The sequence below is a fragment of the Eriocheir sinensis genome, chromosome 31 (genome assembly GCF_024679095.1).
Source record: "Eriocheir sinensis breed Jianghai 21 chromosome 31, ASM2467909v1, whole genome shotgun sequence".
Classification (NCBI taxonomy): domain Eukaryota; kingdom Metazoa; phylum Arthropoda; class Malacostraca; order Decapoda; family Varunidae; genus Eriocheir; species Eriocheir sinensis.
The window spans coordinates 10,939,640-10,953,527 of record NC_066539.1 but is presented as its reverse complement, the minus strand read 5'-3'; the positions used below and the strand labels follow the sequence as shown (position 1 = coordinate 10,953,527).

The window sequence follows — 13,888 nt, the reverse complement described above, 5'->3', positions numbered from 1 at the left end:
TTTACTCTCCTCCTCTTATTACATCTTCACCTGTTCCTCGATGCCTTACCTTTGTTTTGTTGTTTTGTAACCCTCATCTCTTCTTGTCAGTACCTCATGTGTGTTGTCTCTCCCTCTTACCCTCATACTATCCCATACTAGTCATCTTTCCCCTTCCCTCTTACACCTTTACCTGTTCTTGGACGTTTCACCTTCTGTTTTATTGTTTAGTAACCCTCATCAACTTTTCACCACCTTCCCTCCTCCTCCTTACCCACACACACACACACACACTCGCCTTCACTATCGCCTCCTTTCTTCCTTCTATTCCTTACATCCTTTACCTGTTTCTGGACAAAAATAATCTAAGTAAATGAAAGCTTGAAAAAATGAACAACCAAATCAAATCCATCAAAACATTGCTTTACCCTCAACCTCATCACATTTTCTTGTCCTCCGTCCTCAATCACCCGCCCACGCCCGGCTATCTTTTCCTCCTTGCAACCTCACCCACACTAACCCGTCCCCTCATCCACAGGCACACAGACACCCACGCATCTACACACACACCACACCACCACCTCTCACCCATAGCAACTCCATAACCTCATCTCTCCCTCCCTTCCTCCCTCATCATCCGGCTGTCCGTCGAAGCGTGAAGGAGTGGGAGAAAAGTATACATGGAAAATAATATATTGCTGAAAAGAAGAGAAAAAAGGAGGAGGAGGAGGAGGAGGTGTGGATGGAGGAAGAGGAGGGTGTTGAGTGGGCAAGTGGCAAGAATGTGGTAATGCCGTGTGTGGGCGAGAGAGAGAGAGAGAGAGAGAGAGAGAGAGAGAGAGAGAGAGAGAGAGAGAGAGAGAGAGAGAGAGAGAGAGAGAGAGAGAGAGAGAGAGAGAGAGAGAGAGAGAGAGAGAGAGGTGGGTGGGTAGGAAGTGTATACATGTTTAAATCTGCCCATGCTTGTGTGTGTGTGTATGTGTGTGTGTGTGTGTGTGTGTGTGTGTGTGTGTGTGTTGGGAAACAAGAAAAAAATAGCCGTGATGTAAGGTTGCACACACACACACACACACACACACACACACACACGAGGAAGGAGGAAGTCTTTTATTGCTACTTATAAGTGGACTTTTTTCCCTTAAGTGATGGTGTGGAGGAGGACGAGGAGGAGGAGGAGGGAAGGAAGGAAGGAAGGAAGGAAGGGAAGGGGAGGAGGGGGACGTGAATGGGTGGAGAAAGGAATGGAAGGAAGGAAGAAAAAAAGGAATAAAGAAAATGAAAAAAAGGAAGAAAAAGAGAAAGAAAAAAAGAAGATAGGAAAGGAAATGGACTGAAATAGTGTGGGGTACAGAAAGAAAGAAAACAAAAAAGAAAGACAAAAAAAAAAAAGAGGGATGGGACGGGACGAAAAAGGGTGCGGTAGAGTGTGTGGGAGGGAGAACTCAGAAAAGGCCGTGGAAAGGGGGAGAAAATGTGGGCTGAGTAAAGGACAAGATAATGGTAAGCCCGTGGAGGTGGACGCTTTACCATTTGTTGTGTAGACCTCATCAGCTGTCCTTGTTAGCATCTGTTCTGTGTGCTCTTTTCTCCTCTTTCACCCACGCCCTCGCCCTCACTATCCACCTCTCTCCTCCTTTTCCTTACACCCTTATACTTGTTCCTGGACTCCTTACCATTTGTTTTCTAGCCCTCATCAGCTTTCCTTGTTATCCACCTCTTCTGTGTGTTCTATCTTCCTCATCCCTCACCCACCCACTCGTCCTCACTAGCCATCTTTTACCTTATACCTGTTTCCCGGACTCTACCTTTTGTTTTATAGCCCTTATCAGCTCTTCCTGTTAGCGTCTGTTCTGTGTGTTCTCTCTCCTCTTCCCACACGCATGCACTCGCCCTCACTATCCATCTTTCCCCTCCTCTCCCTTACACCCTTATACTTGTTCTTGTCCGCTTTACCTTATATTTTCTCTCCCTCAAACACCTCTTCTTCTTCATCTCCTCTTCAGTGTGTTCTTCCCTTATCCACACACTCGCCCTCACGTTCATAACCATCAAGAACACTATCATTCTCTCCACACCTCATCACTTATGCGTACAAACACACACATTCACACACGGAGGTAGGAAAGGTGTGTGTGATTAGAGGAACGTTGATAATGGTGATGATGGTGGTGGTAGTGATGGTGGGTGTTGGTGTTGCAGATGATGAGGGGAGAACAGTGATGATAATGGTGGTGATGGTGATGAAGATGGGGGGGTGTTGGTGTTGATGCGAGTTTGTGTATAAGTGGTGAGGTGATGGGTAGTGGTAGGAATGGTGATGATGGTAGTGGTGATGTAGGTAAGTGGAGGTGGAGGTGATGATAGCGAAGGATGGTGGTGATGAAGATGGTGTTGATTTTTAATGTATTGGTGATGAAGTAAAGGGTAGTCATGGGAAGGATGATGTTGCTGATGATGATAGTGGTGATGGGGGTGGTGATAATGGTAATGGTAGTGGCGGTGATGATGGTGGTGTGTGAAGGTGAAGGATAGTGTTGAGAATGATGAGAATGGTGATGGTAGTGGTGGTGGTGGTGGTGATGATGGTGGTATGTGTGTGTCCTGTATAGATGACGAGGGAGTGATGAGTATTACGGTGCTTATAGTGGTGATGGTGATGGTGATGATGATGGTGATGGTGATGGTGATGGTGATGATGATGGTGATGATGATGGTGATGGTGATGGTGATGATGATGATGATGGTGATGATGATGATGATGATGATGGTGATGGTGATGGTGATGATGATGAGGTACCACGCGTGACACGAAAACAGAGGAGGGAGCGAATGTCTGTAACTTGACCTCCGTGACCTGACCCGTTATGTCGCTCGCCCCCGTTAGCTTGTCTGTTACGCGTCGTCACCTCCCCCCCCCCCCCACCCCCACCCCTCCTCCGCTTCCGCCGTTCCCTAAAGCGATTGTTGCTCTCCTCATGTCACGCCGCGTTGGGATCGAGGCGGAAAACGGGAAGGTGTCGACGAGGCGTTTTGGGTCGTGGTCGCGTTACACTGCAGGAAGGAAGAAAGAGATTAGCTTGGTTACCCTTCGTTGAGCTTGCGCTTTATTTTTCTCTTGTGTTCTGGAGGAAATCATTAAACCGGGGTATATTTTTTTGTACGTAAATGAAAAGAAATGGATAACACTCGCCGTCTCATGCAAATAGTAATAGATTATGGACAAGTAGAGAGAGAGAGAGAGAGAGAGAGAGAGAGAAATGAATGAATGAATGAATGAATGGGGTGCAGCTCAGGCGATAAGAACATAAGAACATAAGGAGACTGCAAGAGGCCGAGTTACCTACACAAGGCAGCTCCAGATTCCCCCCCAACTACCACCTGTCATAAGAGAGCTTGGTAGAACACGTGCAAGTAATGGATTTCAGTTGGATAAATTCACATTCAACAAGGAAGAATGAAGACAAGAATTGGTTTACCAGTAGATTAGTGAATGAGTGGAACAGGCTTGGCAGTCATGTGGTGAGTGCCAACGATAGAGATCTTCATGGAAAGGTTAGATAAATGAATGGATAGCAAGGATAGGTGGGGTTAGGTTTACAGGAGCTGCCCTATATAGACCTCTTGCAGACTCCTAATGTTCATATGTCCTTGGTACAGACAGTGCTATTAAGATGATGGTGATGGTGATGGTGATGAAGATAGTGGTGATTTTTGTGTGTGTGTGTGATAGGTGGTGAGGTGTATTTAGATCTACAATGGTCGTCATTCTAGGTTGTATATCAGCATTCAATCTCTCCTTGTATCTTCGCCTCCCCAGCAGCTAAACGTACGTCAGGCGCGGTGATGCAGAGAGTGTAGAAGTATTAATGTTGTCAGCGTGGCAGGACAGACAATGCTAAACTAATTAAATATAGATCTACTGTTGTCGCCATTCTAGGTTGTATATTAGCAGTCAATCTCTCCTAGCATCTCCGCCTCCCCAGCAGCTAAACGTACGTCAGGCGCGGTGAAGCAGAGAGTTTAACGGCAGTAGTGGTGTTGTCAGCGTGTCAGGACCTTGTAGCGTGATGCGTATCGTCAGGAATTATGGCGCGTCTCCCGCTGCAAAGTATATATTATTTGCTCGTCGGGGAAGCCTCTCGTAGTTACAATTTCCTAAACCTTCACTCCCCCCCACCCCCCCTCCACTTTCATTATCATTCATTCTTTATATACTTTTCCTTCAACATCTCGTCTCCTCCCTCGCTGCAAACTATATATTATCTACGTTCTGCAGAAGCCTCTCGTAGTAAGCATCTCCTAAACCTTCACTCTCCCCTACACCTTCCACCTCCAATGTCATTCTTTCTTTATATACTTTTCCTTCAACATCTCGTCTCCTCCCTCGCTGCAAACTATATATTATTTACGTTCTGCAGAAGCCTCTCGTAGTAAGAATCTCCTAAACCTTCACTCCCCCCTACACCTTCCACCTCCAATGTCATTCTTTCTTTATATACTTTTCCCTTCAACATCTCGTCTCCTCCCTCGCTACAAACTACATATTATTTACGTTCTGCAGAAGCCTCTCGTAGTAGCAATCTTCTAAACCTTCACTCCCCCTCCTAACCTCCACCTCCATTCTCATTCTTTCTTTATATACTTTCCCTTCAACATCTCGTCTCTTCCCTCGCTACAAACTACATATTATTTACGTTCTGCAGAAGCCTCTCGTAGTAGCAATCTTCTAAACCTTCACTCCCCCTCCTAACCTCCACCTCCATTCTCAACTCTCTTTATATACTTTTTCCTTCAACATCTCGTCTCCTCCCTCGCTGCAAACTACATATTATTTACGTTCTGGAGGAGCCTCTCGTAGTAACTCTTAAACCTTCAACCCCACCCTCTACACCTCCTTTCTCTGTCTGTATGTCTTGATGTTCTTCTTCCTTCAACATTTCGTCACTTCCTCCGCTGCAAACTACATATTATTTACGTTCTGGAGGAGCCTCTCGTAGTAACTCTTAAACCTTCAACCCCACCCTCTACACCTCCTTTCTCTGTCTGTATGTCTTGATGTTCTTCTTCCTTCAACATTTCGTCACTTCCTCCGCTGCAAACTATATATTATTTACATTCTGGAGAAGCCCTTGGTAATAGCACTCTCTTAAACCTTCACCCCCAGACTCTACACCTCTTCTCCACCTCCATTTTCTGTCACTCTAGCTTTATACTCTTCTTCCTTCAACATTTCGTCTCCTCCCCCGCTGCAAACTATATATTACGTAATTACTCTCTTGGGAAACCACTCGTAGTAACGCTCTCTTAATTAAACCTCTGGAAACCTGTGGGATGAACGTACTTTATATATATATTTTTTTAAGATTTTGTTTTACTTTATTTTGGTTTATAGTTGACAGGTTAGTTAGGCGTTCAGTCAGTCAGTCAGTCAGTCAAAAGTTAGTCAGTCATTTGTTTAGTATACAAGTCACTCAATCAGCCAGTCAGTTAATATTCACAGTTATTCAATTATTATCAGTTTATTGGTAACTTCGTCAATCAGTCAGTGAGTTAATTAGTTCGATTCATTTAGTTGGTAAGTTTGTCAGTTAGTCACTTGGTCAGTCAGTCATCAGCCAGGCAGTTATTCAGTAGGTTGTTTAGTTAGAAAGTCAGTCAGCTATTTAATCAGTCAGTCGGTCGGCCAGTCATTTAGTTACTTAGTTAATGTATGTAAGTATTTCCTTGTACACTGACAAGGACTTTTTACCTCCAACATACGCCATTAGCATCTCATTACCACACAACACCACTGCCTCCCCCCTCCCCCTTCGTCCTCCCCACCTCATCACCCTCTCCACCTCTTCCCTCCTCCCTCATGACAGCCTCCATTCTTCCTTCCTCTTTCCTTCCCCTCTTCACCCTCCCCACCTTTTCCCTCTTCCCCCATCACAGCCTCCATCCCTTCTACCTCTCTCCTTCCCTTCCCCACCCTCTCCACCTCTCTCCCCTCCTTCCCCCATCACAGTCTTCATTCTTCCTTCATCTTTCCCTCCCCTCTCCACTTCTTCACCCTCCACCTCCCCTTCCTTCTCGTTTTTCCTTCTCTCTCCCCACCCATTCACCCCATCCCTTCACCCTTCAACTTCTCCCGTTTCCCATCAAATGACATCTTCTTCCTCATCTTAGCCTCCTTTCTTCCTTCCCCTCTTCACTCTCCTCCCTTCAGCTTCCACCTCCCCTTCCCTCTTCCCCATCACCCTCCTCTTCCGTTCTTAACCCCCCCCCCCCTCACACATGCAGCCTCCTCTCTCTTCCTCTTTCCCTCACCTACCATCTACCCCTTCATTTTCAGTTCCAAACATGCCTACCCCAACCTCACTCCTCCTCAACCTCTCCATCTCTCCAAGGGAATAATTACTTGGTTGACTAATTGCTTCGTCTCGTTGCCAAAGATGATAATGATGATGATGGTGAGTAGGAGGAGGAGGAGGAGGAGGAGGAAGTGATTTAAGAAGAGATGGATGTCGAGAGAGGGAAGGAAAATAACACAGTCGTGAGGAGGAAGGAAGAGCAGATGAAGGAAGAGGTAAATGGAGGGTGAGGAGAGAAAATGGAGGAAAAATAGAGGGAAGAGAGAGAGAGAAGGGGTGATTGAGGAGGAGGAAGAAGGAGAGGAAGAGGAAAGAGAGAGGAAGAGGAGGAGGAAATGAGCAGAAGAGAAGAAATTAAAGAAGAATGGAGAGGAAAGAGAAGAAGTGATGGAAGAGGAAGAGGAAAATAGAGAGGGGAGGAGGAGGAGGAAATAACCAGTGGAAAAGAGTAAGAAAGATGAAAGGAAGACAGAGAAGAGGTGATTGAAGAGGAGGAGGAGGAAGAAGAGGAAGAGAGAGGAGGAGGAGGAGGAGGAGGAGGAAATAACCAGTGGAAAAGAGGAAGAAGGAAGTAAGGGAGACAGAGAAGAGGTGACCGAAGAGGAGGAGGAATCGAAGAGGAAGAGAGAGGAGGAAGAGGAGGAGGAGATGAGGAGTGTTTAGCAATAGAAGAAAATGCTAATAATAATCTCGTCTTCATTATTTATTTATTTTATTTATTTCACTTATTTTTCTCTTTCTTCGTCGTCACCTTCGCAAATTTTCTCTTTTTCCTGTTGTATTTTAATTCGCCCCTCAATTATTATTATTATTTTTTTTTTATTGCATTTCCTTGATCTGTCGTGTGTGTTCATCGCCACACACACACACACACACACACACACACACACACACTCCACATCCTTCCTGTTTCTCCGTCCCTTCCTCCTCCTTCCACCACCACTTTCTCCCTACCTCTAAACGCCCTTCTTCCTCCTCCTCCTCTTCCCCTTCATCTCTCCTCCTCCTCCTCCTCCTCCTTGTGGTAAGATAATGCAGACCACATACAATCTGGTCTTGCAATCATTCTTCTTAGACTCACATTTCCACCGGTTTGTCTCTTCTTCCTCCTCCTCCACTCTCTTCTACTCTCTTCTTTCTCTTCATTCTTTCACCCTCCTCCCCTCCTTTCTACCTCCTTTTCGCCTTCATTCTCTTTTTCTATCTTTATGTTCTTCTTTTTTCAATATTTCGTCTCTTCTACGTTCTCTCTACCTTCTTTCTTTTCATCTTTCACCCATCTTCTTCTACCTCCTTCATTCTCTATCTTTCTATCTTTATGTTCTTCTTCCACCTTCTCTTCTGCCTCGCTCGTTATCCTTCATTCTCGTTCCCTCTCCTTTCCCATTCAATTCTCTCTTCTTCTGTCTCTTCGTCTCGTCCACCTTCTCTTTTACTCTACATCTTTCAACTATCCCCTACTTCTCCTTTCTACTTCCATTCTCTTTTCTTCTTCCTTCAGCAATCCGTTTCTTCCAGTCTCTTCCGTCTCTCTCTTCATCGTTTACCCCCCAGCCTCCCTCCCCGTCCAACCAACACCCAGCCGTCTTCCTACTTCCACTACCAGTCTCTAGCGAAAGCTCTCCCCTCGCCCTCGCTGTAGCCTCCCTAACACCCAGAAAGAAAGTTTGCACCGCCTGGCTCTCGTCTTCCTCGTTCTCTCGCCTCTCTCTCTCTCTTATTAACCGGGGTAGTGTTGAGAGAGAGAAAAAGAGACACCGCGGAAGAGAAGAAAAGAGAGAAAAGAGAGTAGAGATAGAGAAGTAGAGAGATAAAAGCCGAGAAAATGCAGATGAAAAAATATATATGGTAAAATATATCCAGAAATACTTAGTTAGACACCCATAGAGGCGAATAATTGTATAGGTTGACGGAGGAGATAGAGATAGATAGATAGATAGACAGACAGAGAGAGAGAGAGAGAGAGAGAGAGAGAGAGAGAGAGAGAGAGAGAGAGAGAGAGAGAGAGAGAGAGAGAGAGAGAGAATGAAATGAAGAGAGAGGAAAGAAAGAAGAGAAAATTGAATGAAGAGAGACAGACAGATGTGGAGGACGGCGGGTTGGAGGTTGGAGGGGAAGGGGGGGGGGAGTGCTGGGGTAGAAGAGAGAGTTTGAACATCCGCGGCTGTGCGTGATGAAGGAAGGAAGTGAGCACGCTTCTGGCCCGCGCTGAGTGGAGTCACCGGAAGGAGAAGCAGTGTGAGGTAACCAGGAGGAGGAGGAGGAGGAGGAGGAGGAGGGAACGTGGAGTGGAGAATGGCCGGCTCGGGGTAGGTGACCGAAGGGAACAGAGGGCGAAAGACGAGGAGGTGGAGGAGGAAAAGGAGGAGGAAGTGAAGGTGGAGGTGGAGGAGTTGAAGAAGAAGAAATAGAAGAAGGAGACAAAGGAGGTGGAGAACGAAAGGAACGGAGGGCGAAAGAAGAGGAGTAGGAGGAGGAAGAGGAGTAGGAGATGGAGGTGGAGGAAGGGGAGAGCTAGGAAACGTAGTAAGTGGGAGGAAATGTGAGGTAAGGAAATGGTAAGGGGAAGAGATTGAGATAATGGGGAGGTGCATTAGACTGACCGACCATACTACACGGACAGTTATTGTGATCATGAGGCGGGGGGAGGGAGGGAGGGAGGGAGGGAGGGAGAGGTTAGTAACGATGAAAGTGGACGCCGACAATTATAACTCGGCTGTGGTGTGGGATTTCAGTCGCTGTGTGTGTGTGTGTGTGTGTGTGTGTGTGTGTGTGTGTGTGTGTTGGCTGGGGGGGGGGAGGTCGTGCTAGGCTGGGCGGGGCGGGGCGGGGCAAGTCAGGCGGGGCCGACTTGCAGGCCGTCATGCCCCGTCCCTCGCCAGGCAGACAGTCCTCGAGGGAGCAACAGACCTCGAGACGTGTAGGCATGTGCATGGCGTGTGTGTGTGTGTGTGTGTGTACAAGACTTTTCCGCCTCCCTGCCGCCGCGGACGGGCCACGCACGGACAGTACCTCCCCAGCGGCCTCCCGTTAGTGTAATTGTCGGGGAAGTAGGCTGGGCTAGGGAGCTTCCTAGAGGCGCTATACACCTCCCGCTGGCGGCGGCGGCCTCGTGCGGGGGAAAGCTGGGAGCCTCGGCAGCACTAATGGGCCGGGCTGAGGCAACAGTAACAGTATGCGGGGAGGGGAGGGGGGGGGGATCTGAGGCCTAGCTGCAGCAGGTGCCTTGGTTCGGAGCACAGTTGTGGCGAAGTAGTGTTAAGGAAAAAAAATCACCATCACTATAAATGTTGCCGTTCAACATGTGCAACAAATTGTAATCATCAGACTCCCAAGCAGGCTTGTCGTCAGGTTCGTGTGTGTGTTTGTGGCTCCTCATGACTGTACGCGGGAGGCGAGCGGCGGCCCGCCTGTCTGGTGCAGGTGACCCCCGACAAACTATCGGCCTCCTTACGAGTCTTGATTTGCTTAGCTCTGCGGCCGTCTGAGGGGAAGGTAGCAGGGGCCAGTCCCCGCCATTGTTGCCAGGCATTGCTGACCCCTGCAGCAGTGACCCCAAACCCTAGTGGAGGCGACGAGCGTGACGCAACCTTCGCTGCTTGTGTCCACACGGCGCCGCACTGCCGAGTTTAACACTGCGTGTTCTGGAAAATGGGAGAACCATCCCCTGTTTTAGGCATCATGCAGCTCAGGGTCACGGCGGCGCGGTGCCGGCCACGCCTTAGTCTGAGGGCGGGACGTCTTCTGTGCCGTCCGTTTTCCACATTAGTTTAGTTATTTTACAGTCTGACTTAACTCACTGTATTTCAAAACAGAGAACCCTTAATTTTTATTCATGTACAGTCACTGGATTATCTTTACCTTCACACGCGCTGGCCACACCTAGTCGTTAACTCATCAGTAAATACGTCGTGTTGATAGAAAGAAAACGGTAATTCTCATCTGAAGTCATCACACTGCATGGCACGTCCCCTGCATGGCGTCGCGATGGGTGAGTCAGGCGAGGCCGCTTCATTGTGTGTCGTGTTCACAAGTTTCATGCCACTTTGTTCCCCTGCATCCCGAGACGTGTTTCTAACGTTGTCTTCTTTTCTCCCCGCAGGTGAGTCGAGGTTCGCGGCCCACCGGCAACACAGGTGACGTACAAAAGATTACCTGGGCATGACACGCCTATTCTCCTCCACGATTGTTGTGTTGTTGACATCTCTATGCGTATTTTTCTTTTCTCTTTTATTCCTGAATCATATAATTTGCACATGTCTAGTCTCTCCTTTTCACGTGTATTTTTAAGGACCATAATGTGTTTTTTTTATGCTAGAAAGTTGTGTTAGTGAGTGTTTTCAGTTTTGGTATTGTTCATTATTATCATTACCGGACTTGTACTATGCCGTCACAGACACGAGGGTTTTCTTCTCCGCCAGCAGAATCAAGCCTACGCCTGTCATTTGTCTCCCTCGTCCATTCGTCACATTCACCGTAGTTTCTTTTTTTCTGTTCCCTCTGCGTCACAATCATAATTACGATCGTGGTTGAGGCCATGTTATGTTTTTCGTGTCTCGTATTTTTTTCTTCTTTTACACACGTAATGTCGCTGTCACAGTTCACGTCTCCCCTTTGCCGCCTCTTTCCCCCCTCCTATACTCGGCCCCGTCACCCCCAACGCCCCCCACACGGCCCCGTCATCCCACACGACCTCCCCCTCCCCCGTCGGCCCCGTCATCCCACACGACCTCCCCTTCCCCCGTCGGCCCCATCACCCCCATCTCCCCGTGCCCGCCGCGCCAAGGCCAGCTGGAGTGCGTGGCCCCGCTGACCCGCGGGGCACGACACGCTGCTCGGCCCCGTTATTCCGGAAAGCGGAAAAACCCTCCACTCTCCTCTCTCGTGATTCCTCCGCGCATTCCCACCACTTTGTCTCTTCTTCCTCGTCTTCGTCCTCGTCCCCTCTGATTCGTCCTCCTGTCGACACTTATTCTCCTCTTCCTCGTCCTCTTCTCACTTCTCCTCATTCCCACCAAGTCCCTCTTCTCTTCTTCTTCGTCTTCGCCCTCGTCCTCCTCTGATTCATCCTCCTATTGGCCATATTCTTAAACACTCCGGCGCCCCAGCACATATATTTGACAAGGCTTTCATAGGAGTTTCGGGCATTTCCAGGGGTAATTTATTGACCCTAGTGGTAGTTTGACCCTTCTTCTGTGGCATGAACCTACAAAAACACTCACTAGAACCCGACTGATCTCATTTTTGGCCTTTGGAAATAGTTGATGTGAGAGTCGGAACTGTCTTATTCTCCTCTTCCTCGTCCTCTTCTGCTTCCTCCGCATTCCCACCAAGTCCCTCTTCTCTTCTTCATCTTCGCCCTCGTCCTCCTCTAATTCGTCCTCCTATTGACACTTATTCTCCTCTTCTTCGTCCTCTTCTTCTTCCCTCCCCATTCCCACCCTTTCTCCCTCTTCTCTTCTTCTTCGTCCTCTTATTCCTCTTCCTCGTCCTCTTCTGCTTCCTCCGCATTCCCACCAAGTCCCTCTTCTCTTCTTCATCTTCGTCTTCGCCCTCGTCCTCCTCTAATTCGTCCTCCTATTGACACTTATTCTCCTCTTCTTCGTCCTCTTCTGCTTCCTCCTCATTCCCACCGAGTCCCTCTTTTCTTCTTCTTCGTCTTCGTCCTCTGTTTCCCCATCATTCCCTCCTCGCCTTTGTCTCCGTCTTTATCCACTTATGATTCCTCCTTTCATTCCCACCATTTCTCTTCTCTTCCCCCTCCACTTCCTTTCTTCCTCGTGTTCGTCTTCCTCTTCCTCCTCCTCTGATTCTTCATTTTATTCCCATTACCTCTTCTCTTCTTCCTTGTCCTCTTCTGATATCTCCACATTGCTACTTTTCTTCTTGCACCTCCTCCTCCTTTCCTTATTCCTCTTCTTTCTCAACGATTCTCTCTTCTCTTCTTCGTCGTCCTCCTCCTCTTCTGATATCTCTTAACATTACTACTTTTATTTCTCTGCTTCTTGCTTCTCTTCCATCCTATTCTGATTCCTCTTCTCATTCACACTCTTCCTCTTCTCCCTCTCCCTCTCCCTTCTCATTCTTTTTTTTCTTTCCATTGTTCAAATTCTCATCCTTTTCATCATTGCTTTCACTTTCCTTTTTTTTTTTTCTCCTCCATGGATTCTCCCTTCCCCTTCACATTTTCTTCCTGGGTTCCCTCACTCTCCTACCTTCATATTCGTTATCTTCCTCTTCTTCCTCCTTTTCCATCCTCTTCCTCCTCCTTCTCCTCCTCCTTCATTCTCTTCCTCCTCCTCTTCCTCGTCCTTCTTCATCCGTTTCATATTCTTCGTCTCCCTTCTCTTTTTGCTCCTTCTTTCCATCTGATGTTCTTGCAGTCGTCTCCTCCTCCTCCTCCTCCTCCTGCTCTGTGTGGGTGGAAGGCTTGGGTGGAGGGTCACTTTGGCGTCTTCCACTGTTTTTGTTTTTTTCCTTTTTTTTTAGTATCGATGTGAAGTGACTGTATAAACTTGGCTCTGTGTGTGTGTGTGTGTGTGTGTGTGTGTGTGTGTGTGTCATTATCGTCATACAAATACACACTCACACCGAAACTAACGAAACTTATTACGAATTCATGAACATAATTAAAGATACCGGGAGAGAGAGAGAGAGAGAGAGAGAGAGAGAGAGAGAGAGAGAGAGAGAGAGAGAGAGAGAGAGAGAGAGAGAGAGAGAGAGAGAGAGAGAGAGAGATCAACATTCACCTCGATACCCTGCATGACCCGGGGTGCCCAAGAAAGGCTCTCCTCAGGTTGCGACGCGGGGCCAGATAACGTCAGCCAGCGTCCGGAGAGTGAGTGCAGGGAAATGTCACCGCGGCTCCTGCATCGCCCGCCTCATTAGACGCAGAGTGACAGGGGAAAGGGACAACAGGGTGATACTTGAGCCTCGGAGGGTAGAAAGTATGCAAAACAGAGTACCGATCCCTTGATAGTTTGTGTTTTGTTTCTTGTTTGGAGAGAGGACGTTAGGAGAGGGATAGTTGAGGTTCGGAAGGTTGTAAATATGCAAAACGTAACGACAGCGATATTTGAGCCTCAGAAGGTTGAAAGTGTGCAAAACAGAGTACCGATCCCTTGATAGGTTTTTTTTCTTGATTGGAGAGAGGACGTTAGGAGAGGGATAGTTGAGGTTCGGAAGGTTGTAAATATGCAAAACGTAACGACGAAGGTTGTAAATATGCAAAACGTAACGACAGCGATATTTGAGACTCAGAAGGTTGAAAGTGTGCAAAACAGAGTACCGATCCCTTGATACTTTTTGTTTTGTTTTTGATTGGAGAGAGGACTTTAAGAATAATATTTAAGCTTTAGAAAAATTATTGATAGTTTCTGATTTATTTTTATTGGATAGAGGACTTAAGAATAGATACTTGAGCTTTGGAAGGTAGAAAGTATGCAAAACGTACCTTGATAGTTTGATAGTTTGGGTTTTCTTTGGATTGGAGTGAGAACTTTGAGAGATTGTTAAACTTTTAATGTAGATAGGATGCAACAAGTACAATACCAATA

General features: G+C 47.4%; 1 protein-coding gene across 3 annotated transcripts in view; it reads left to right on the top strand.

Annotated features, from left to right (window-relative positions):
- LOC127005916 (uncharacterized) overlaps positions 1–13,888 on the top strand; it is a 150,781-nt gene that overhangs the window by 29,933 nt on the left and 106,960 nt on the right. Inside the window, exon 2 of one of the 3 annotated variants that reach the window (XM_050875311.1) lies at positions 10,435–10,468. The exons of the other annotated variants lie outside the window; for them this stretch is intronic. The gene's annotated coding sequence lies outside the window, so the exon portion shown is untranslated. The remainder of the gene's footprint in view (positions 1–10,434; positions 10,469–13,888) is intronic. 3 annotated transcript variants of the gene reach the window in all.